This window comes from Anas acuta, chromosome 2 (genome assembly GCF_963932015.1).
Source record: "Anas acuta chromosome 2, bAnaAcu1.1, whole genome shotgun sequence".
Lineage (NCBI taxonomy): Eukaryota > Metazoa > Chordata > Aves > Anseriformes > Anatidae > Anas > Anas acuta.
In genome coordinates this window covers 111,533,560-111,559,713 of record NC_088980.1, presented here as the reverse complement: position 1 = coordinate 111,559,713, position 26,154 = coordinate 111,533,560, and the positions used below count along the sequence as shown (strand labels likewise).

General features: G+C 38.3%; 1 protein-coding gene across 4 annotated transcripts in view; it reads left to right on the top strand.

Moving 5' to 3' along the window:
- Positions 1-4,448: 4,448 nt before the first annotated feature.
- SNTG1 (syntrophin gamma 1) overlaps positions 4,449-26,154 on the top strand; it is a 343,053-nt gene continuing 321,347 nt past the window's right edge. For 3 of the 4 annotated variants that reach the window (XM_068671708.1, XM_068671707.1, XM_068671705.1), the window contains exon 1: positions 4,449-4,587. The gene's annotated coding sequence lies outside the window, so the exon portion shown is untranslated. Of the gene's footprint in view, positions 4,588-22,658; positions 22,730-26,154 lie in introns of all 4 variants that reach the window. The other variant, XM_068671706.1, reaches the window with a different exon arrangement.

Sequence of the window (26,154 nt, the reverse complement as noted above, 5' to 3'; positions counted from 1 at the left end):
ATGTATTTCAAAATACTATAATCAATGATATAATTTGCAGATGACATTTCATAATTGAATTATACTCTCTCTTTTAACCATCACCTTCAAATTCTGAAGCTCAAATAAATAAATTGTTCTATCTCCTCAGTCATCTTTTATCTTTCTGGCTTTCTTATGTATACTTATAAATGTTATAGTCTTTAAGATAGTTGGTTTTGAATCCTTGTCTTTTATCAGTTATTTGGTTTCCAAAGGGGGGGGAAATTTTTTGAACTTCACAAAATTGATTTTTAAATATACAGTGGGCAATTTTTTCTTCTTTTGACAAAGAAATGAGATAATTTCAGTGTGATAATGCAGAGATATATATATTTTTTTTAGAGAGGATAATACAGAAAAAAAAAAAAGTAATTGACATTTTTTTTAGATTCTACTATTTATAGCCTCTGACTTGTTACTTGCTCTTGTGATAATTGATTTTAATAAATTATTTACTAAGGCAGATAACAGATAATTTAATTGAAACTAGTTAAAATCCTTTCTAATAATTTTATCCAAATTATCTCATAGATTAAAAATACCCATTAATGAGATGCAAGCCAATTATAGACTAGCATAAATAACAACAGTACTGAATATGATGTACAGGCTGCATGTAAGCTTTGGTATTAGGGAATGAGTTTAACTCTATGAACTTCACAGTCTGACTCCTTTGAGATTCTCTGCTGTTTGGTTTCAGTGTAGATGGGTCTAAACGCTCCAAGCTTTTAAATGATTTGAAAAGCTTGGAATTTCAAAGTAAAATTCACAAGGAATTTATGGAATTGCTAATATCCTGTTTACATGTGAAAAGAGGGATTTAAATGTATAAGCATATTCAGTTCCAGCCTGCACAAACCCCCATGTCTCTCTTCAGGTCTACATGAGTGTGAGTATTAAATGAATTGACACAAGCTCTTGAGAAACAAATCACAGCAGCAAAAAATATTATGGAGCATAGCGGCACTTTTTTAGCCACCCACAGACTGTAAAGGCTATTTTGGTCTCCATCATTTCCCCAGTCAGATTTCCAGATTACAAGCCCTGGTGAAAAATGACACATTATTTTATACATGTGACAGCTACTGGTAAATCAAGTATTTGCTTCAAGTTTAGTTTAATCTAGATGTGGGGAAACAAGAGAGAATATATTCCTAAACTTTTCTGGACTCAGTTGTGTGGATTATTACTGCAAATGGAAATTAAAAATAATACCAAAACTGGGAATGTACTCTGCATTTGTATTTCAAGATAGAGAGTACCAAGAGTTTGATGATGCTCATAGATGACCTTGTGACCTATTTATTATAAAACTTGTGATGCCTATCCTTGATAGAGTTATATTCACTATTCTGATTGCTATCTTCTCCAAAAGTGGGTATTGAAAATAAATTAATTCTATTTTAATAGAGTTAATGAAAAGCCCATCACTACTGTGAATTTCACTTCCATTGGTTTGATATTCTGCTTAAAAAGATCTCCTACAGACTGAGAATGTCTTTTTATTGAGTATTTTGACAGGAATAAAATAAGACTCAGTACTTTCTAGGAACTAAAAGAGCATCTGGAGTCTATTTAAGGCATTTTGTCATTCAAAAAAAAAAAAAAAAAAAAAGTATTTGTAAATGAATATCCATGTAAATGAACAACCAAGCCTGGTTTCTGGTGCATATTTTCATGCACAAAATAGGAGTATATCTTGCCTTCATTTGCAGACTGGAGTGTATTTGATATGGCTGATGGCTTCAAATTGGTAATGAGCTATGTTCTGTCAAGGAAGGAATAGATTCCAGTGAATAACCATGATGTGTTCAGATGTAGTAAGACCTACTACATGAATAGACAACCACCTGTTGCAGTGATTTTGGACATAAAGGCTTTCCCTCCACTCCCCAAATAATCTGTAACTTTTTTTTTTTAATGTTCATCCTAATTTTCCACAACTACATTGTATTATGTACTACATAATTATACATTATTATACATTATAACATTATATTATTATATTATATTACATTATTACATTATACTAAATGTATTTTTTTGATCCACTCCCTTTTTCAAGGCCCTAGTTCTCTCCTGTTCAAATCCCAAAGCCTCCACAGTGAGGGCCTTGTGTGATGGATATATGCACCGGTATTTGGATGCCAAATGTCAGAATCACTGCCCACAATTAAATTATACTTTAGCTAGGAAAACAAACAAGCAGATTGGGTGCTGTAATATTTTTTCTAAGGGAAAAGAGGACAAATGGCCTCTTGTAAATAGATAGTCAATACAATTTTATAAAGGATGTCACTTGCTTTCTTGTGGAGTGACACACTTCCTTTCACCCCCCTTTTTTAAACAATGCCATTTTGTTCTTCATGCTTAGCCTCTATCGTTTCATCTTTTAACACTGTTCATCTTCTGTCACTCCATCTGTGTTAGTGATTCGAGTGGTGTCAGACTGCTGATGCTGCAGAACCTACAACACAGCTGCCAACCTACTACCAGCTTACTATGTGATACTTCTTAATGAAAATTGCCCATACCACACAAAAACAATTCTGTCTCACCCACTCTGATTTTAAATGTTAATTCACCTTCTTGACTGCATGCTAGGCTTACCTGAAATATAATTTCTGCTCATGGAAAAATGCTATGTTGTATTCATGCTGCCTGAAGCAACAATGCAAACCAAAATTAACCTTATAATATTGTGTAAAACTGTCAGTCATGCATATTTCATACAATCATGTGGCATCAGCTTTATAGTGATAAAAAAATGCATACTCTTCGCCTGGTTTCCTAGTTTCTCTTCAGCATATTCTTTCTCCTAATGAAAGTTATAACTAGCACATGTGTATTGTGATAAACATAGGAAGAGTTTGAAAGATCTTGCAATGAAAACGTTAATACCTTTCTCTTGTGAAAATGTATCTTGCTTACACAGACTATCCTACTTTTCATTGTGATGCAAAAGAGAGAGGTGTCCATCAAAGATGACAGCTCTTCCTACAGCTAGAGGGAACATGGCATGTATCAATTTATCAGTACACAGGTTTTAAAGTGGTGCATGAAGGCGGATTCAATAGTGAACACATAAGAGGATGTCCCTGCTGGAAGCCTGCTGTGGGATTGGGTCTAGCCAGGGTAGTTAACAGATGGTAACAGATTATTTGCATCCACGTTGTTTAAACACTGTGCTCTCAAGAGTAGAGTGTTGTCTTTCTCCATAGAGTATGAGCAAGGAGGGTTACAGCTCCACTTCTGTGCTTGACTGGGAATAGTTTTCAATTCATTACATTTCATTTATTTCAATTGTCAGACATGTATTTAAATCATCCTAGTCCTAATATATGTATAATTGTAATCATTTATTTTTTCAGTCTTGTCAGGGGAACTGTCAGCTCACACCATTCAATCTTTCAGTGGAACCACAATAGAGCAGATAAGTTGGTTAGCTCATAGATATCAAGAAGTGTGTTAACATCAATCAGTATTAAGAAATAGGGAAAAATAAGGATCTGTATCTCTAGATGGGAACTGAAGTACAAATCTGTTCAATTAGGCATGAAACCTATCACTACATATTCTCATGCATTTATCAAAGTTTAACTATACTCTTCAGTGCAACTCTATTATCTTTGCATTTCGCTTGCACGAAGTTGCCTTTTAAAATCCTTTTTCCCCCTTAATGGCTCAGCGAGCGTTATTGGAGTTAATATTTATTAAAGGAATTCATAGGGAACAGAAACATTTTTGTTTGCAGCAGCTTGGCAGAAGACGACTGAAACGGTAAGATTCGTAGGGGAATTACCTCTCATTCCACGGAGCCTGAATAAGAAGGAAGAAAGAAGAAGGAGGCTAGTAGAGCAGCCGAGGGGGAGAAATACACGGGAGAAACTGTGAGGGAAGTTGAACAGAAAGAGGCCGGCGGCCGGTCGAGGGAGTGAGGGGGAGCGGCCTGGGGACTCCACCGTCGTCGAGTGCGGGATCTCGCAGCTCTGCGGATCCATCCCGGCCCCATCCGCAGCCCCAGCCCCACCACAGCGCCCGGCTCATCCCGGGGGAGGGCTTCTCGTCAGCGGATCCGGCGGCGGGGCGGCGCCACGGAGCACCCCGGCAGCGCCGGGCGGGGGTCCCGGGCGGGGCCGGCATCGCCGCGGCGGGCTGCGGCCGCGGTGGCGGCGCCGCGCCGCCTCGCCTCGCCTCGCTTCACACGGCCTCGCCTGTCCGCTCTTCGCCGCGGAGGGGCGGCGCTGCCTCCCCGCACGCCCCCGCTTCGTCTCCGGGAAGGGCGCGGGGAGCCCCTGTCGCCCCCCGGCTGGCCGCGATGCCGCGTTAGCGGAGCCCCCCCCTCTCCCCGAGGAAGCTGCCGGGGCTGTGGCTGGGCACCATGGGCACCGCGCTCCGGGGCGCGGCGGCCGGGCTCCCTGCGCGCTCCGGCTGAGCCGGGAAGGGGATGCGCCGGCGCCCGGTGGAAATATTTTGGAAACGGCGCGGAGCGGTGCGAGGAGGACGAGCGGCACGGCGTTTCACCGGCTGAGAGGAGGAGGTCGCCCGGCGGTAGCGTCTAGGCAAGTAAGTGCCTGCTTCCTCGCCGCCTTACCCCCGCCTCGAGTGACTTCTTTCTGCTGCCTGCCTCCCCCTGCTTTTGCGGGCGGTGCGGCTGCGGGGTGCCGGGGCTGGGGCTGGGGGTGCATCCCAGGAGCGCCCCGCCGCCCGCCCGGCAGCTGTGGGGAGCATCGAGATGTAAAGCACCGTGCCTTGCTGTTCCCTTGTGCACGGCTGCAGCCGGATTGCCGGAGCCTCCCGAGTCGCTTCCCACCCGTGGCTCCTGCTAGAGAGGGTTCTTGGTGGCTCAGGCTATGCGTGAGCTTCTCGGATCCGCTCGGGTGAGCGGGGTGGTGAACCCGGAGCTCTGGTTTTGATGCCTTTAACTTTCTCATGTCCTGCCTGGGGATGTTCTCCGAGGTGCTTTTTGCTGCGAGGGTATGGTTTACCCAGTCGCGTTTGTTTGCTCGTTTTTAGCCCGTGGGGATTTATTGCTTGGCTTGACATTGCTGCAGAACAAAAAGTTGGCCGTAATGCATCTCAGTATACAGAGCACGGGTTGCAGGCAGAGGACTAATTCTGCTCTCGGAGCAACTCCACTTCAAAGGAGAAGGCCCACGGGTCTGTAATCTCCTGTTAAAACCTCATGGAGCTCAGAGCAGAGCTGTCACACACAGGAGGATGAATTCTCCTGCTCACCTTTCGGCACAGATAGCACATAAGCTAAGCAGCCTGCCTTCCCATATCTGCAAAACACCTGTCTCTGAAATGCAGGGGATATAGAGGTGAATTCTGGGCTGGTTTGGGAGAAGATAGAACTTCAGACTGTGTTTAATTAAGTTTGCTTGTATTGATTTCCTTGGCATCTTCTCACTGAGCCTGAAAACTACAATCTTTTACAGCGACCTTGATGTACGTTCTGTTCGAACACGAGAGCATCACAGAATAAAAGCAGTTACACAGATTTATAGCTCGGCTCTGACAGTTCACTAACAGCTCCGACAGCTCCAGGGAACACGGTAGTTTCAGCAGGGGCACTGGGCATGGTGTGTGTGTAGGCTTGGGGAAATAACTCACTCACAGAGATGAGTGTAAGTTGCAGACTTGGAAGCATACGCTCCTGCAGAAATGTCGGTGTGTGTGAAACATTTGGTGAGTTTTGGATATTTCTTTTTCTAATCAGTGAGATCTCTAGCAAAGCTGTATGTGGGGGCAGTCTCAGAGCTTTCCAGGTCGAGGAACTTTCCTTTGCTGGCAGGAGCAGATCTTCTTATGGGCTGGAACACACATTTTTACTTAGATGCAAAACTAACAGGATTAAAAGATGTTGGCTTGGCAGTACAGTGAGCACATAACTAACTCAAGTTTATAGCAGAAAGATAAAGTAAGCCTTTCCTGTAATGGTGGATGGAGCTCCCTGTGGGTAGGCTGGCTGAAGGGGACGTCATTTGTTTCAGTGCAGTTTCAGGAGAGCTTTCCTGTGGTTGGTATTTCTGACTCCCTGAAGATACTGTGAAACACAATTAGACTAACTGTTGTAACACTCCAGGACACAAACTTGCCCATTACTTAAAGCACTCAGTTTCTGCGTCATACCAAAAAAGCGTAATTTTCAACAAAGTGTACCTATGGTTTTGTTGTAGTAATTCCTTCCTCTGTTGCAGAGTGGCAGGCTTTCACTAGGCATGTGCAAGGGAGATCATAAAACAGTGAAGCATGCACTGATCTGGAAGTCATTTGCACTAGATATCACATCGATGTTTTCCACAATTAACATAAGTAACTGCTTATACTTGATTACATAAATAAATGGGTTTTAAAAACTGTATCAGCTTTGCCACTTCTGATGCATATTACAGAGCCCTGTTCTTCCTTTTATTTTTAGTTCTTCACATTAATCTAATGCTATACACTCTCTTTGCCTCAAGAGGAAGAAAACATACTTTAATGATGTATCATTTGGCTTTTGCAGTGTCTTGTCCCATAGCTATGAGATAATCTAATGAAGATCTCCATCACTGAATTAAAGAGCATACTGCTCTAGACTGTCACTTACAGCCAGGTTTTCATTCTGTTACATGGCCAAAGAACCAAGTTTTCACAGAGTCTGATAGAAGAAAAGAAGTCTTCCTTTTTCTGTTAGAAACTTGAAAGCGGAAGGTAAGACCTAGGGTCTTTAATTACTTTTAAGATACTAATCAAAGCCCTTTATCTTCACATATTTTCTTTATCTCTGAATTGGAACATATCAGAAACCTTTCTGCATATTTATACTTTAAAATGTGTGTTTTTCTTAATTTTTAAGAACTCAGGAGCGACCATCCATACTGTTTACTGTAAAGCTATTCTAGCATTCCCATTAATGTATCACAATTTGCTGGTACCTTTTGAATCAGAGATTTCCAGAGTAAAGCTCAGACATTACATCTCTTTCCTGATTTTTTTCCATATTTGCTCAGATGTGCTGTTTGATTTGTCAGACATAAGTTTCATGAACTGACAGAAAGCCCTGTAAGCAAAATTAAACACATCAACAGTTAAGTAAGGTTTTTCCAGTCAGTCCAACCAAGTTGAGCATGTCATTTCTATTAGTCTTAAAGCATATATATATATGTATATAATATATTTTATAAAGAGCTGTTTTCTGTTCTCAATTCTTCACTCTGAAGTGCTCAGACAAGTACCATTTCTTTTTCCTTGTAATTTAGCACTGGCCCTTGTGCCTGAGCCACTAGGAAAACTGAAACCATCAGTATTCCTTACCAGTTGTCATTGCCAGGTTTGCTTGCATGCATTGTTAAAAAGGTAAGGATTTGTAGCAAATTATATATGTCAAATGGATTTAACATGTGGTCTTGGCCTTTCTCATGACTATGCTCTCAGTTAAGGTTTCCAGAAAAAGAACTGAATGTGGGTGGGCTGAATCCCAATTTAAGTCTGCTGCATCAACGTGCACCTCTGGCAGTGTGCTGTGACATTGGCTCAGCATGATTACAACACAGACAACCTTCGGTATTTACCCTGAGTTTTACCTGCCATAGCTGGAAGACTGAGAAAGCCTTACTGTCATTGTGGCCAACCTAGATTTTCTGCATTCTTGTTGCAGATCAGAGAGCAGAGAGAAAGAGGAAGCACACATTAAAAAAATAAAATAAATAAATTAAAAAAAAATAGATTATACTTCAAATATACTGCTCTAATTAACACCAGATAATGCAGTGGATGCCCTGTCAGTGACATTCACATGCGTATTTAATTGCTAAAGGGAGGCATCTGTCCATCTTCAGAGGTTGATTTAGTGGGTGACCTGTCTACACCTTATGAAGAAGAGGAACTCTATAAGTGGAAACAAAGCAAGCTTTCTTCCACTGCATACTTGTGGATGTCATCGCTTGGGACTCTGAGCTTTATCTTCAGAAAATAGTTGAAGTTGGCCAAAAGAGGTGGCATATGCCACTATGTGATGAATCTGGAGGTGTATGAACCAAGGGCTGGGCTCTTCCTTGAGGACTTGGTCTCTTTAATTCATTAAAATAATGGGCAGAAGGAGACTAATTAAGAAAAATGTTTGGGATTAGATTAATTTTATGCCTTGCTCTCCAGTTTACGTTAGGTGTATTGGACAAAAAAGTAAGTGCTGTTCCTTGTGATACTACAGTGAGAGTAACAGTAGATTTTAGTTACCTGTATGTGGTTGTTCTAAACAACGAGGCTTTGCTTGAAAAGCCAAAACATGGGTAAACGATGCAGTTGTACAAAGTTTACTGTGCTGTTCCGGTGTTCAGAGTGACTTCAGTTATGAGGCATGGATGGTTTTTGGAAGGCTGTGCAGTACTTTTTTTCCCCATGAAAAGCAGGAGGTGCCCTGCTGCCAGGAACTGCACACAACATGTCCATTTCGCCCTGAGAATGGACACAAATGTTCCAGGTGTGGAACAGGTCCCAAGACAGAGCTAAAGCCCAGCACTTGTTGCTCGCAGGGTGCATTTCAATGGCCACTGAAATTTCAGTGTGAGATGTGACAGAGGTAAGGGCGCTGATGTTTTCCTCCTTTCATACTTGATTTGGAACTGAGTCAATGAAAAAGCTCACAGTTTTAGCCACCTTGAGCACAACTGATTGTTGGTGCAATTGACTAGTCTGCAGGTACTTGAAATCTAGATCAAATCTCATGGTTGCTGGAATTTTTATTTATTTGTTATTTTTTGCCATGGTATATTTGCTGCTTGCTGTTAGGTTTGGGTGTTTCTTGCCAGATTTGGTCAGATTTTCTTTCAAAGAGGTGCTCTTTAAGCTGATGGCATCAAACACTTCTGAAAGTGTTTGTTGCTTGGAACTTCTGAGATAATGGTACCAGAGGAATGGTTTATTCATCAGAATATGCTTTATATATATATATATTTTTAAAGTATTATTATTATTATTATTTTTCTTGTTTTTCAAGTACATTTTTTTTTTTTTTCAAATAGGAGACGGTATACTGGCTTTCTTGAAGATGTTAGAAATTACTCTTTAAGTCAATGCTACCTTGCTTCTGGTCAAATTAATTAAGTAGACTTATATTTAAGTCTGAACAAAGGCTGTTTGAATAAAGCAGAATATATGACTTTTTTTCATCTGTAATACTAAATTTATTAAAGAAGATGGCTATCTGTAAAGAAGTAAGAATGGGGGTATTTTTGATGACATTTTTTTTTTCTTCCCCTTTCTGTCAAAAACTAGAGGGAGTTTGAAATCATCCTGTACAGATCTCAGAATCTGACCAGTGAGAGTGATTATTCCGCAGTGTAATGATTATTTTGCTATTTTTATTGAATTTCATGTAAAATTCTCAGTGACTTCAACAGGTACCAGGTTCTCAGAAATCTTCTCAAAGTTTGATATTCTTCCATAATACAGTTGTTTTCATTTGCCTTACTATAAGAACACTGATTCTTAATTGCATAATTGTTTTTGAACTTCTTTTTATGAAATGCTTTGCTGTTTCTAAATATATCATCATTCAAAATTATGTGAGATAGTTTTTTCTAGTCATTCACATGGCAAAATGTTTTGATTGACTATTTTAACAGTTGTGAATAATGAACTGTATGCTTCAGCTTCTCCTACATAAATGGACATTGATTTTCTTTGGCTTGCTTTTGACCCCTAAAGAAGTAAAGCAATTACAATTATGCTTGCATCTCTTCTCTTTCTCTTATCGTTTCATATATATCATAAACAGCCTTTGAGAACCGATCTACTTTAATCAGACTTTTTTTTTTTTTATTATTATTTGAGTGAAAAAGGAGACAAAAAAACATTGGCTCTGTGGTTGTCTTGCAGCTCTAGATTTCACCACACACAGCTGTCTGCCTGTATCCATTATCAGTTGGTCTCACAGCTGACTGTTCCTAAATAAAGTAGAATTCACAAACAGTTCATTGTACACCTGTTTTAATTAGTTATTAAATGGCAAACATTTATGAGGCAATATATATAAGTTCAGTCCATGCAGAGCAGTTATTGTCATGTAATAAAACACACACCGGTGCCTGCACAGAGCTCTTCCTGGGGATAGATTTATGAATAGGAATCAGCATCAGGCTTACAGGTTTTAAAAATCAGAGTGCCTTCATTCTAATTCTACACATTGTGTTTTGCTTTTTTATGAAACAACTTTATGAACACAGAGTGTAATATATAATAAAAAGTACTCTTTTTCAAAATCAGCGTTAGACTTTAATAACATGGAGGAATGGATTTAAAAGCAAACTGGGGTTATAGTTCCAGGAAACCAGAGTGGTTAATGCACTATGAATATGACATGTTTGGCTGCTGTCAGGGGTGCAGTTAGTAGCAGGGCTCCCTGTTGGCAAACTAAGCAACTCTATTAATGTAAGTGCAAAAATAACTACTATATTGATTTTTTCAGCTGAAGCAACTTCTCAGTCAAATACAGTGACATTCATGAGAGAATTTTTCTGGAGAAAGCTTACTGTAACTGTGTTAGACATTTCTAAGTAAAGTGTATAGAAATCATGACAGCACCTGCAGATTATCACTTTTCATTTTTCTTTAAATCACTGGGAATGTAAAAGGTGTTCCTGGATAACTGAATGCACAAATACACCATGCCATTAGTCTTTCAGCTAGCTAATTCTTAAGCATGTATAGTAATGGTTCATCATATGCTACTTTTCACAAGCTGATGTCTTTTGTAATTGTAAGGTTGTCTGGGCTATTTTCTTGTGATGTCTTCATTAAAATTACCTAAATTTCAGGTTGTTAATCTGTTTTATAAAGCAACTTCAATTTTTACTACATTCAGTAGCTTCCCCCTGATGGGGTGCTGATCTTACTGATCAGTAATTATACATTATTGTTGTTGTATTGTTATCTATGCTCTCAACACCATTTGAATAGCTGTATATTTTTGAAGTTTTCTTCAGGGTTTTTTTTTTTTTTTAATTCCCATTTCTGAGAGACAAACTACATCATTCATTGCTTGCTTTGATTAATGGAGAAATCCAGTTGTTACTGGTGATTTGATATTCCCATGTGTTGCTGTGAACCTACACAACATGGCTTTTTATGTACCTCTTATTACGTCTTCTCTAGCCTCTTTGTAATGATATTACCGTACCTTTTCCTGAAATGAGAATTTCAAGGTTGATCTGCAACATTATTTATTTTCATCATGCGGTATAGTTTACATTCAATTGATTGTTTTCTCAGGTCTGAGATTCTGTATTTTTTGTGCTCTGCTTTTGTGTTTTTGCATACAATTGCTTATTAATATTTATATATTGTTATTTGTGTAGTCTGTGTTTACAGGACTGAGTCCATGACTTTTCATGTTTGAATGAGAATTGATTTTGGCTTTTATAATTACTCTTCATGGTTATATATTAGCTGTAATTGTCTAACTAGAGCAAAGGCTTTTTTTTTTTTTTTTTTTTTTTTTTTTTTGTGAGAAAGCATTTTGTGAAATGGGAAAAGAGAAAAAATTGGTGTCCAGTTCCCTCTTGGCAATTTAGGAAAACATCATCCAGCATCTTCTTAAATAAATTGGACCTTTCTGTTAGGGTTGCACATTGTATACAGACCCCCAATTTTTTTTTACCTTTTTTTTTTTTTTTTTTGCTCCCAGTATTAAACAAGATTACTTAAGTCTTATTATTTGCAAGTTTATTTTAAGTTTTCAGCCCTGAACTTGCTCATTTTTTTTTTGTGTGTGTGTAAGAATGATCTTTTGTCTTGATACAACCTTTTTGCTTGCTTTTTTGGGGCTGACTAGATCCAATCAGTTACCTTGTCGTGTTTCTGCTGTATTGAATATTGTCTCTAAAGAAAGCTGATAATGTGCCAAAGATCATAATCTTTAAATAATTGATGTACAATTGATGTGCAGCTGCTTCTTTTATCATAGGTAAGATGGGAAATTCTGCAGTTCTGCAGGAAAGATGCCAACATGCAGGTTGATATGTCTAGTTAAGGAAGAAGTCTGTCAATCTGAGATATATATGCATACTCCTCAGATTCCTGACAGTCAGGAGTGGGAATGATAGTAAAACTCAGGAAACGTTTTAAATATCAAAGGACCTAACCTTTGAATACTTTGTTAAGGGAATCTAATCCAATGTGGCTGAATGGCTGGCATATGGGAGAACATTTGGGTCATAAAGGGTCATCTGGCAAGGACTTGAATCTCTAATCCCTCAGCCACCAGTTTCTGTGGCTGAGATGTCTGAAAGAAAGTGTAGGGTGTGGGTAGTGGAGAAAGACTTTTTGGGGAAAATACAAGCTCAAACGGCATTTTTAGTTCTTTAGTTCTTTAGTTGTTTTAGTTCTTCTTTAATCTTTAGTTCTTTCTTTAGTTGTTCTAGTTTTTAGTTGGTTTTAGTTCTTTATTTCAGCCTCGTGAATCCAGTAGTTACAAGACAGTCTGATTCTGCTTAGGTAGACAACCCAAGCAGAGTGGTATGGACAAGCTCCTGGGAAGGTCTTACATCTACAAAAATGGAATTTGTAGTCTGGTACAGCTTCTGCTAAGTATCTGACACCCAGTGGGGTTTAGGATTGCATGATGCTGTGTTTTAGGGGAAGAGTTTTTCTCCAGCTGATACAGACCAACACCTCTGTGAAAGTCAGTCCTCAGAGAATGGCACCTACTTCACTTCATTGTGTTATATTCTAACACGTTTTTCTTACACTAATGTTTGCTATGGGAGATTTGAAGAGGAATGTATTTAGATGTTTTTATTCAGTGTTCATTTTCAGGACATGTTTTTATTCTTAGACACTATAAAGAAACATGAGGCCTCTCTTTCCTAAAAAAATGTACCACAGAAGAATCAAATACATTTTCTAGGGTGTAACAGTAGGGAAGGATTAAGACCTGATTTGAAGTGCTACTTGAGAAATAGCTGCAGACTTGGTACGTGTCCTGTAGTACTGAAGGGACAAGCTATGATAACTTGTCATAGGAAATCACAGTCAGGGACTTATCCCACATATGCAGGTGAATGTAGCTAGATGTGCTTTCTTAGAACAAGGCATGGTACAGCTGCTGACTTTAAACGTTGTAATAACATTCATGCAGGGAGAGATGATACCTTTCAGGGGAATTCCTCACCCTAACTGTGCATACCATGGTAACATCAGTGGTGGAGCCAGGAGGTATTCACTGAATCTCAATGCTAAAACCCTAAAGAAACTTATAAGCATCTTTTCCCTACTTATTTCTTAAAGGAAATAAAATAATGCTTTCCTTGTGTCAATGAAACATTTACCAAATGCTGCAGAAGCTTATGCTGATTTACAGTGCTATGAAGGGCATCAGTGATGACCATTCAGCAGACAGAGTGAAAACCCTTGTGTTTTGAGATGCAGATAAGATGTCACATCCATCTGTTCATTAGAAAGAATGATAGTAGGTGCTTAAGGGCACTGATAGGGAACTTTGATGTTTTTCACTATGGATTTCTTTTTTAACTTTTACTCACTGAAGTTTAAAATGACAAAACCCTTTCTCTGCTAGCTACTGCATAGTAGTTCTGACTGCCATGTGTACACAGCAGTATGCCTGCTATACAGGTCTTCGATGGCCACAGGCCTGTAAGCTTGAGACCATCAGTAACTGCACTAGTGAATGGCTAAGTAGACTGTAAGAAAGAAGGAGAAAAATGTAGTGGGCGTGCTTTTGCAATTCTTTATGCTGTGTTGAAGAGAGAGTATATATGACCCCTGAAGAGAGGAAAAGGTGAGTAGCTGCATTTTTAGACAAAGCAGACAAAGAACTGTAAGAAGAACAGAAGCAAGGTATTTGATGAGAGAGTTGCTGTCTGGGTTCTTGAGGGGAAAGTTGTGCTTCCAAGATTGCACTTGTTCAGTAATTGAAATATGTCCTTGAAATACAGACCTGCTACTAATGCAGAGGAGCTCTGCCAGAACCATGTTCTCTGACCATCTGAGAAATCTCTGGGAAAGACTGTAGCTGTGTCACTGTTCCCCATAAGTCCCCCATATTTAAAGCAGGACCTCATGAGCAGGAGTTCTGTTGCATCCTTAGGCCACTAATTTCTGCAGGCCCATTTGAGGATGTAGTTGGGATGCTCTGGTTCTTAAGTCTATCTGAGATTGGCACAAGGAGCAAAGTGGTGAGGCCCTCAGGTTGTTTCATGTTAGGAAAGATGCAAAAGTGGCATCACCATGGTTTCTTCCCTGTCCCTGTCCCTGTCCCTCTCCCTGTCCCTGTCCCTCTCCCTCTTCCTCTCTCTCTCCCTCTTCCTCTCCCTCTCCCTCTCCCTCTCCGTCTCCCACATACATGTTTATACATGTGTGTCTGGTTCAAGATAAATACAATAAATTGGGCTTCATGCGCATGCCTATTTTTACAGCAGACTCTGCAGTAGTCTGTAGGGACTAAACAGAGTTATGGATCTCATTTCAGAATTCTAATTTCCTTAGGAAAATTGTCAGGGCACCTTCCTTTCCAGCAAGTAGAGCTGGAACAAATAGCTGGAACCACCTCTAAAGGCACCTGTAAAACTGTAAAATTATGATTGTAAGCTTTCTAAATGATAATTCTACTTCTGAGACTTCAGATGAGAAGGAGGCTGCCTTCATGGATCATGTGCCAATATTACTCCAGTTAGAAAATGATACACAAGATTAACTGCATTCTTCATTTTATGTCACCAGAATTATCTTCTCTGGATGGTGGAAAAGTGTTTTAGATCTTTCTACCCACAGAATTTCTCTGCAGACATTTAATGTGCAGGAAAAAAGCATCTACACAAAAGCCCACAAAAACCATACTGTACTTTGAAGTTTTGCAATTACAGCTAAATGTTACTTTCTGCAGATTTATAGCACGTAAATAGTTGGAGATGATACTGCAAGGAAAGCTAGTCCTTTATTTTTAAAAATATACATCTGTCGTAGTAACCTATACTTATAAATGTATAAACTGTCTTGCTGTGTGTTTGAAACCTATCGTTTTACCCCAAACACCCATCTGTTTGTTCGTCAAAGCATTTTGTTAGCTTCAAAAGAAGGTATAATTACATAAATACCATCTTTTACTGAAAAGATTTTTTTTAACACCATCTGACCGAAATACAGAAATGATGAGGAAAAAAAATGAAAACATGCCATAATTATGGTCTCTTATACAAGTCAATTGTACATACAGTACTGGGGCATGTTCAGGATGCAGATTGGGGCAGTATTTGACCTTTGTTTTTTTTGACTGTGCAAACAAATCTGGCACAGTAAATACACATGCAAGAAGCTCTAGATTAGGAATAACAGTGTATATAGTAAATAGCACCTATCTGTGCAGCGTTTGATTTAGGATGTGGGTCCCTCTAGAGTCTGCAAGTCAGATTTCCAGAGGGATGAATCGTTTGAAATTGTAAAATAAAGGAAAGCAAAAAAAAACAATAAAGAAGTAACTTATAAAAATAATTACTGTAGTCTAAATCATAGATCAGCACCATGTGAGCCATAGCCAGGTTCTTAGGCAACAACATGCAGAAACGACAGTCCATGACATACTAAATAAAGCTAATTGAGAAGGGACAGATGTTACATTCTTATTTGTCCCTCTACTATTAAAGTACCTAATAGATCCATACCTCAGGATGTATTAAAGCTTTGGACCTACAATCTCAAGATCTATCATTTAAATATTCATAGAAATGCTGTATTGTCAGTGGTATCTTGTTTGCATGAACTGAATGAATAGGTGATTGACCAAATATTTGTCTTCCTCTCAAATCCAGTGTCTTTTGTAATTCTCATTTTTTTCATCTGTGCACATTGCATTATTTGTGCAGTGTTCACTAATAGAGACAAGAAAAAAAAAAAAAAAAAAGAGAGAAGGGCCAGAACGAGGTTTGGTGCTTGAGTTTGGGCTTCAGGAAAGAGCTTGTGTATTTAACAAAAACAGAGGTTGTTTGGGGTTATAAAGGACAATTTATAAAGGTTATAAAGGACAAGTTTGGGGTTATAAAGGGCAGGTTTGGTTGGTTGGTTGGTTGGTTGTTTATAAGATGGAAAACTTATTGTGCTACATGCAGCAGATACCTAAGTAATACTGCCTCTTAAAATCTAAAGGCTCTTCATTCATGTAGTTGCTGTAAGGAGACACTGCATGTTGCTCTGTATATACAGAAGTGATTTCCTGGGATATTCTTTATCACTGTTTTACTGCAGATTTCCCTAGCAGCCTTCATTCGCTTGCTTAGAGGGAGAATGCAGATGTTTTGTCAGAGCATGGCAGGCATGACGTGTGACTGAATCAGCTCTGTCTTCCTCTGCCACAGAGAGGATGTTCTTCTACAGCAAGATCAGTTTTCATCATTCTGGGAAGTCTTTGATTTACTGAAATACACTAGACAGCTTCTGAAGTGTGAAATGATTTATATGTCGGTCCCTTCCGTCTGAGTAGCCACCTGCTATCTTCTGACTTACTGGAGTGCTCCCGCTAAAAGAAAGTAGATGATGCATATCAGAGATTTTTGTGGTGACATCCTTGTTATTTACAAAGATTGGCTGTAATGTTTCCTCTTACTATGTCAGTGAACACGCTGCAGATAGACGCTTGTGGCAGAAACCCACTTGTTGCCTTTGCCTTGAGCATTGCACCACTCAAATACCTGTTTCCTCTCACAACCATGATTTGATGCAATGTTTCTTCTAACCTTCCTTACCTGTTGTGGCCCATCAATTGTTTAGCTCTTGTGCTTGCAGTTAGCAGCAGGAAGGCCATGCATTGGGTTCTTACTGGCCATCTTTTCAGGTCTTGAATATTTCTGAGATTGATAGTTCTGAGATTAACTTGGTAGAGAGCCTTGAGATCTTAAGCATAATATTCCTATAGCAGCAGTTATAGAATTATAACACTGATATAAATGCAAGTAATTTGAAGAAGAAATTGTAAGTGCCTGAAGTGGAGTAAGTTTCTTTACTATCCACATGTAAAACATCTTTTAATGAGGTACAAGGTACTGCCATGATAGAAGTGAAAGCAACTTGAGTTACAAGGACTGTTGTCAATTCGTCCATAAAACTTCAGGTATAACGTTTGTTACTATGACTAGTTAGAGATACATCTATACAGAGAATAGCTCTGTCTTAAATTGTAAATATATATTCTTCTTCATTTGCATGGGGTTTAATTTTTGCTTTTCAGCCAACTTTTTCTCAAACGGATGACAAAAAATGTGGTAGCAGCTGATGTTCCGTATTTTTGAGGATGGTGTCTAGTTAGGGCGTCACACTTATATACATTTTTTCAGTATGTCTGTTGTGATTTAACTGTATATGTTTCTAACATATGTTTAAACATATGACTGTATATGTTTCTAACGTGTGTGTACACATACATTTGTAAGAGATAGACACCTATATGTCTGTGTTAAACAGGATATACTGAATAACCTTGTCAACCTTGATAGTACTGGAATTAGAAAATCTGTAATAAACCCATTTCTGATTGTGACAGAAGCCACAGTACGTGATTTGGTTTTTGTTCTTGGGTGTTCTTGTCACTTGTTTTAGACTTAGATAACGCACATACAGGCCTGTGCATGTACTGAAACTGACTCTCTTTCAGATAATCTTTCCCATGCCACATACCGTCCTCAAGCCCATTCACAGTCACAGCCAGAGGTCATCTTCCAGGCCTATGTTAAATCTTCTCTTTAAATGCCTCTGCTGGTTCTTCTCCTCTCTAACATCAAGCTGAAGCTCTCTTTTTGTGTTCCAGGGTTTTGCTTAGGAAAGCTGTGCATTAGGTTTTATATTCAGCAGTTTACTGAGATTGTTGCTGTTGCCACCAGTCCACCACCGAGTTGCCTGTTCTGTCCCTTGAAATTTGCATAATGCATATTTTCTTGTCTCAAATAAAAGTAAAAATGTTCTACCTATGACTTGCATATCTGCCTTTATAACCTAGTAAACTAACTTAACTTTCATATGGAACTGATTTCCAGCCTAAAAAGGAAATTTGTTCAGTCCTTTGTTTTGAATAGTTTTATATTAATAGCTTTATATAATTCAGTGAGATCTTAGCATCTACTTTTTGAGCAAATTAAATTTTGCCTTTTTCCATTTTTTTCCTTCTGCTGCTTTAATAAAATCTACCTACTGTATGCTCTTGAGTATTAAAGTATCTTGTCACAGAGCCTGAAAATAGTATTTCTTGTTTTAATAGCTACACTTGAATATTTAATTTACAGTTACTTAATATACATTTATTCGGTGAAATTGTCGAGCCTTCTTGAAGTGAATGTTTTCAGATATCTGCCTTGAGGCAGTACATACCAGACAAGGACAGATTACCTGGTAATTTACTTTCAGCTTAATAAAACATCCTTGGTTTTGTTTGTTTTTTAACTCTGAACATTTGATGGCAGTCATGACAGTGGTTAGTGATAGATTTCTTGGATTTAAACCAATTTCCACTGTTTCAGCAACAGGAAATTGAAAGAGTTACTGTCCAGAGTTTAGTTTTAAAGTATAGCAAAATGATTGGAGAGTGAACAGCTTGAACAAGTGAAATTACACATCAGTTTGACCATACAGTTAATTAAAAAATAAAGAGTGAATTGGTAAAGGAAAATGTTACTCTTGAATTTAGACTGCAAAGATGTAGAGTGTGAGGGAGCACAGAAAGGAGATGTGTAGATCCTGGTGAAAACTGGAAACTGAAGTTTTACCCCAAACTATTTTCTTTCTGTGTAGTGTTTTTTCTTACTGAATTTTCAGTAAATTCCAAAACTGTAATTTGTTTTAACTTAAACCTCATTATTTCAGTTTTGCACTGCCAAATCTACTGAGTAGAGCAAGGGAACTGGAACTGAAACTTCTGAATTAGATTTGCTCTGTGATCACCACATAGGCTTGAGTGCATCACATGAATTTCTTTCGGTTCATTTATCCCATTTAGCTTAAATTCATACTTCATGGGCACATGGGTTAGTACTTTGAGACTTCATTAATGAGTGGTTACATAAAGGGTTATTCCATTAGTTAGAGACAGTGGAGGCACATAGTGTGTTAGATATTGATTTACATGCATCTTTGGTTTCTCAGAGTATTTTGCATGATCTAGTAGCGAATTTCTGTTTACTTGAAGTCATTCTCTGATGTATCTTTTGAAAGAACATTATGCAAACCTGTAAAATAAATTGACTTGTTGTATGTGCATTTAAAATGAATTTGTCTAAATCTACTCCTGACATAAATTAAATTTGATACAAAGTCATATTTGCTCATTTTTCAGTCTCTGTCTTAATTGATACACAGTAAGGAAAATCATTTGGAGGTCTGAGTATTCACATACTATAATAAGCACTTGAAGAAATCTCTTTGAGATCTTTTTTGTCTGTAGAGTCACAACTGCTAACTAATTTAATTTTCTATTACAGCACTGTAGAAGTAAAAAGTGGAGTTGTTCTTTTAGAGAACTATAAATTCCCAAAATAATTTATAATTTGTGTTAAAACAAACAGATGAATTTATGGGTTAGTAACCTGTGCTTCTGCATAAGGTTTGACAGTTGTAACAACAAACCCCCCCTTTTACTACCCTAGTATTTAGTTTCAAAATTCCTCTAATTTTAAGTGTAAGTCTACATATGGATTTGATGCGATGATACAATCTTCCCATTATGGGAAAGAATTAAAATAAACTTGAAATAACAGAGTAATCTGGATGAAAGTGAAGAGGTAGCCTAGCATGAAGCCAGCTAGCAGGGCTGTCAAACCAACTACACTTGCTTCAGCCTCACTGTAGCACAGGCCTACGTGGATTTTGTGTTGGTTACCACAAGACTGATCATGCACCCTTCTGCTACATAAGCTCCTGAGTTCCTGTTTTCCTAATAGTTACTGTCTTAGGTAGTTTTTGTTTGTTTGTTTGTTTTCTGGTGCATAAGATTTTGAGGGAAAGTTACCATTTATGGAAATGAAATGGCTATTTATAAGAACCAGGTGCTTTCATAAGAAACAGAAGGGGGCTAGGATGACTTCACTGTCTCACCAAATATTAATGTTTTGGCAAATATTAATGTTTGGGCATGTATTTGTAAATGTCAATTGCACTGTGTAACACAGTAGTAACATGGTAAGAGTCAGTCCCTTAACAAAGAAAGCAGAACCAGTCCATCGTGACCCTGTCACCCCCACAGCACCTCGTCAGGTGTGACAGGGTGAACCAGCCAGACAGTGCATTAGTCACTGATATGCAATCCTAAACCACTTACAACTTAGCATTTGGAGTCCTTGCATGCAGTTGGCTTGTTAACCAAGATTTCGAGTGCCATTGCCTCCTCCTTCCACAGCAGTTTTGTTACCCTAGGACTTCAACTGTAGTTTATACTCAGACTGCCTCACCATCAGGGCCACACTCTGCTTAATAAAAATGTTCAGTTTCAATACAGTTTTGTGGCATATCATTGTGGATGGTGTAATGTTCTCTCTTCAAATGGGATAATCCACACTGGTCTTTCCTGTATTACATTTGGGTAAGTAGCTCTGTGGTCCCACCATTGTGATATCTCCATTCCTCCACACCAGTTACTAATTCTGCAAGCAGCGCTTTCATTTATTATTGTTTTATTTTGAGGTGGTAGGTTATCCATCAAGAATAAAAGCTCACATCCCTAGTGGTTGTGTTAATTGCCAGTAGGATTACTAACAGAGTCTCTGTTTTATCCAGTGATGTGTTTGCACAAAATCTTTAAGAACTGTCATTGTCAGTACTTCTCCCTCTACAGCCAGTTTTGCTGAATCTTAGTACTGGGAAGAGACTGCAAACTCATGGATGCTTTTGGAGATGTTTAGACCTGCAGGTATATCCCCAATCTTTCAGCCGTGTGTGGGCATATACAGGCAGTACAATAACACAAACTTAATTTTCTTAGACAATCAAATTAAGAAACAGTGGTGACTGCACTGACATGTCCTTTTGTTTTCTGTAACTCTCTTTTGCATACTATGTTGTATTTCATAGAATAAAGCAATTGGGTATTTATAGAAAATGTATTGTGGGTCCTAGTTAAAGCTTTTTGTGTCCAAATTGGTAATTGTGATACCACTGGGGAAAACCGTTTATTAACATAAATGGAGACATAGGCTTCCATTAATTTAACTGATTGTTTTTTAAGTTACGGTTAGGGTTCTGTAGAACATTTTTCTATTATTCAGCAAACGGGCAAAGGGATGCTGTGATCAGTGGCAATAGGCATTTTGCAAAGAAAGTCTGTGGATGAAAGACTAAAAACCTTCTGCCACATAATTCTGGGCTCCATAGTTCATCATCATCCCATTAAAAAGATTAAAGCAATAGAAGCTTTAAACCAGACCTGTCCAACAAAATGTTCAAAGGCACAGAAGTATCTTAAAACCTGATTCAAATGCACAGTGATAAACTTTCAGAGCCCCTATTTGTGATTAAACTTTCTACCTTTTTTACTTTCTACTTTAATTGGCATGTGTCTTTCTCTCATGCCAGATTTCCACTCTTTGAAAGTATAGTTAGCATTCCTCACTGTCATGGAAAGAAGCATCACTTTGTACTGTTTCATTCTTTTGTCCATAAGACAAATTATGTAGTGGAATTTTTTGCTTTCTGATTGGAACTACAAATTTTTGCACTTTGAGCTTTACTATTTCTTGGTGTGTCTCAGACACTACGAAGAATTTTAGACAAAATTATGAAGTTCATTGCTCCAGTATTTTGGGGAAGAGGTTGTTCCTAGAGTTACTCAGAGTCTCTAGTGTTCATGCAGTGCCCTTGAAAATTAAGTGTAGGATTCAGACTTGATTTGCATTTTGAAACTCTGTTAAACAATTTAACACTAGAGCTGAGGGAAAAAAATTCTCACTGATGGAAAAAATGGTACAATTTGTAAATTGGCTTCTTGGTTTCTATGCAAATGAAAGGAGTGAAATGTTCTTGTCTGGCTGAGTGTATTTGATATAAAAATGTTAAAATTTTACAATGATAAATAGTAGTAGAATTGTGTTTCTGGCAAGGTAATAGTGTCTGCATGCTATGTATCCCGGGAAAGCTGAAAGCCCATGCTAAAAAGTATATGCAGCATTAGACTTTGGAATGCTGCAGTGAATTTGTGCACAGGAATTTTTGGAAATAAAAAAAAACAAGTGTGTCAGTATCACCTGTGCTTCAGAGGATTTTCTTAAACCCTGCCAAGAAGGGAAATACCCAAATAGATTTTATAAGTCTGGGTAAAGAGCAAAAGGAAATCTGAAAGATGAGTAATTTACCTTGGGCGTTTGAATGCCATGGAAGAACTGAACATAAATGTATAGTAGAAAGTGTGAAAGGTAAGGAATGTGATCCTGTGCAATTTTTTCATACATTCCAAGACTGCTAATCTTAAAGGCTTGTTCTAAACAAATAACAGGTTCAGTACTGAGATAATCAGAGCATATCCTTGTCAACAACAACAACAAAAAATTATCAAGAAGATCTTTGTTTTTTAATGTGCATTTCTAAAAACATGCTGGTGGATTTACATTCCTTTTATGTATTCACATATGAGTATATGATTTCACTTTCTTACATTTTCATCCTTTTAGTACGCTGAGTGTACCTTATACTCAACTAGAAGAAAATAATTTTGCTTTATCTGATGGCAGCAACCAATTGGGTAAATTAGAACTGTTATTCTATGCAAAAATAACTTTCATTTACCAAAGGCTGACGAATCACTTCTCTAGAGTTGGGAAATAAATCAAATAAGTTTATATCACAAATGAAAATAGTGAGTTGTGTCTAATAAATTTGTAGCTCACTGAAAAAAAGATAAGTTCACTGGGTCTGAAGCCAAGAGTAGTCCTACAGGGAATGGATAATGCACTGTGATATCATTTCCAGGGGTAGCATTATGAGTAAGAGGGTAGGACATACATGTATTAACAATTATGCCAATGGCTAGGAGTAGATTGAATTATAACTGCATTAAGTGTAGTAGCAGTTTTACCCTTTTTCTTTTCCTTGTAATTATTAGGAAATTATTTTATTTCAAAAGGGAACAAGAAAGAATACTACCAAATGGACATATTGTTCTGTCTTGATTATAATGAGCATTCATTGGTTGATGTGGGTAATTATCTTTTTGGAAAATATAGATTCATTCAGTGAAATCTAGCCTGGGTCATAAAACAAATGAAACAGAAGTGTCCAGCTGAGCAATGATGACATGGTCATTTTTAAACATCTGTGCTAAAATAGATTAAGATTGATCAAAACTTTTTTTTTCTTTTTTTTTTTTTTTTTTTTTTCCTCCAGTGAAGGAATTTACTAGAGTTCTGCTTATGAGTTCCTGATTCCTGAACATTAATTAATGTAGAAAACAATGCCTTTAAGTGGCATTAAGTTATCCCAACAGAATAGTAGTGTTTAGCCCTCCTCTGCATACATTGTTTTGTGCATATGATGTCAGGTGTGCTGCTTTGCACTATGGATGACCATTATGAACAGCACTTCAGAACAGTTTGAGTTATACCCAAGACCAAAGAAGTCATAATGCATTTTATCCCTGCTGTCCATTTCCATATAGTGATTGATAAAACGTATTCTTGACAGATCTCATGACTGATGAGGTTCATTAAACTTTTGTAACTGAGAAATGATGCCTAGACTGCAAAAACGTCACTAGAGACCTCACTGTGTCCTTTCAGTACTTAAATGAAGCTTATAAAAAAGATAAAATAGAGTGACTTTTTACACAGGCAGATAGTGATAGGACAAGTGGGAATGGCTTTAAACTAAAAGAGGAGAGATTTACATTAGATATTAGGAGGAAATTCTTCACTCACAGGGTGGTGAGGCACTGGCACAGGTTGCCCAGAGAAGCTGTGGATGCCCCATCCCTCGAGGTGCTCAAGGCCAGGTTGGATGGGGCTTTGGGCAACCTGGTCTGGTGGGAGGTGTCCCTGCCTATGGCAGGGTGTTGGAATTAGATGAACTTTAAGGTCCCTTCCAACCCAAACCATTCTACGATTCTATGAAATGGGTCATAGAGCTGACACCATAAAGGCAGTATCTTAAGTAAAAGCCAGTGTGTAGAGGAGGAGGTGGCTGTGTTGGTCTGATCTGGCAGGTACCATGAGCTGTGGTACCAGGACAGCAATGTGTGCTGCAACTGTCCTTCATCCCTGCCAGCCATGCTGCACCAGGCAGAGGGAGCCCATCTTGTGGGGGTCATCTTGGGGACACTGCAGGCACCAGGCCTGGCCTGCTGTGCCGCCCTCCAAGTCCTGCCAGCTCAAGGCACACATGGGAAGCACTGTGGCACGTCTGATCTTGATGTTGATGCCATCTGCATGGCTTCACTCCTTGCTGAGGTGGCTGTGCTTGAGGGCTGACTGCTGCATACATCCATATGCTCCATTACTTAATTGATGGAACATTACTTATGTGCTGGAATATAGATCAGTAGCTGTTGTGTGGCCTCTTTGTGCAGAAAGCTAATATTGTCCATAATTCACAATCAACATTTTTGTGTGTCTGTGTGTGTGTGCTCTTATTTCCAGATTTCGTGGTTATGCTGTGAGTGGATCTTTTAAAGCCCCTTGACAACCCTACTGAAACAAAGATGATGAATTGTCTAACATCTTTTTGTGTACTGCATGACATTCTGTTTTTCTAAATAATTTATTTGCAGAGAAATTGAGATGAAAGAATGATTCGTTTGTGGGTTTTTTTTTTTAAACGTTCATCTTGACAATTTGTGATCTTTCAAAAAATATTTATCTTGTGTCCAAGAACAAAAACAAAAAGAGATAGGTTTTGATATTGCATCAGTAGGTTCAATCCGCTTTTATATGTTTCTAAGTAAAAAGAGATTTGAATCCTGTCTAATCAAACTTGAATCACTTCAGATGAAATGTTAGGACTCCTTCAGTTCTGGAGACAGCATAAAAGAGCTGGAGTGCAGAGTAGGTGAGAGAGGTCACCAGTGAAGCTGTCTGGAAACTCAGTATGTTAGAAAGACTACTGAGTATAACCTGTTCCACATTTGTCCCTGTTACTTCAATGTCTTGATCAGAACTCTGTACAGCCTATTTTAAATGTTTTGTGAGTCTCGATCAGTTGCTTTGCACATTTTAACAGTCATTTTGGCTTCTACAAAGTAATATGAAAATAGGAAGTTGAGATTTCTTTGAAACATGTTTGGTGATAATCAATATACTTCTATGTTGCAATACTGCTGATTGTCAAAGTGTCAGGTTGTCCTAACCATTGTTGCACTACTGTTTCATTATATTTAATGCACATCAATAACAGTTGTTATTATAGTTGTCTTTTTTTTTTTTTTCCTTTCTTTTAACCAGACATCTAAGCAGAATTTCCAGTCTACAGTCTGGCTTCTGGCTTCATTAAAATCACTGTCTTCTCTGGTTTTGGAGTCAAAGATAAAAAATGGAAGCCTTTTCTGCACATAATTCATACCCACTGAAGCATGTGTTTTAACTTTACATTCATTAAGATGATGCAAAATATTGCATTAACAGTAAATGTTGAGGCATATGTAAAACTACTCTAAGCTGCTTTGTGTCTAAGCAGTAATGGAGGAATTAACATTAGCCTTGAGGCAGGTTTTAAACTAGTGCAGCCATGATATCAGGTTGTTCATGATTCTCAGCTGCTTTGCTTCTGGGGTACTGGTTTATTCCTTTGCAGAAAGAGCCTTACTTGTCATACATATGGTAAAAAAGGCATACATATGGTAAAAAGTATTTTCTCTATATTAGCTGGTGGGTGAATCCATCAGTTAAATAAGCTAACTCCCCACACCTTTAGCCTGGAAAATGCTCTGAAATTCCAATAAACATTGTATGGAACCTGGCCTGGATGTATCATAAGGTTATGATAAGGATCATCTGGTTGTTGTTGATCGGCCCAACAGCAAGCTATTGAATGAGAACACCAAGTCTTAGGAAAGAGGGATGCCACAGTTTTCACTGCTGTACCTTAACAGGTTTTCCTAGCATTTTGTCATTAGACTTTCTTTCCTTTTTCCTCCTCTTCCTTTTTTTTTTTTTTTTTTTTTTTCCCACCCCCAACCTT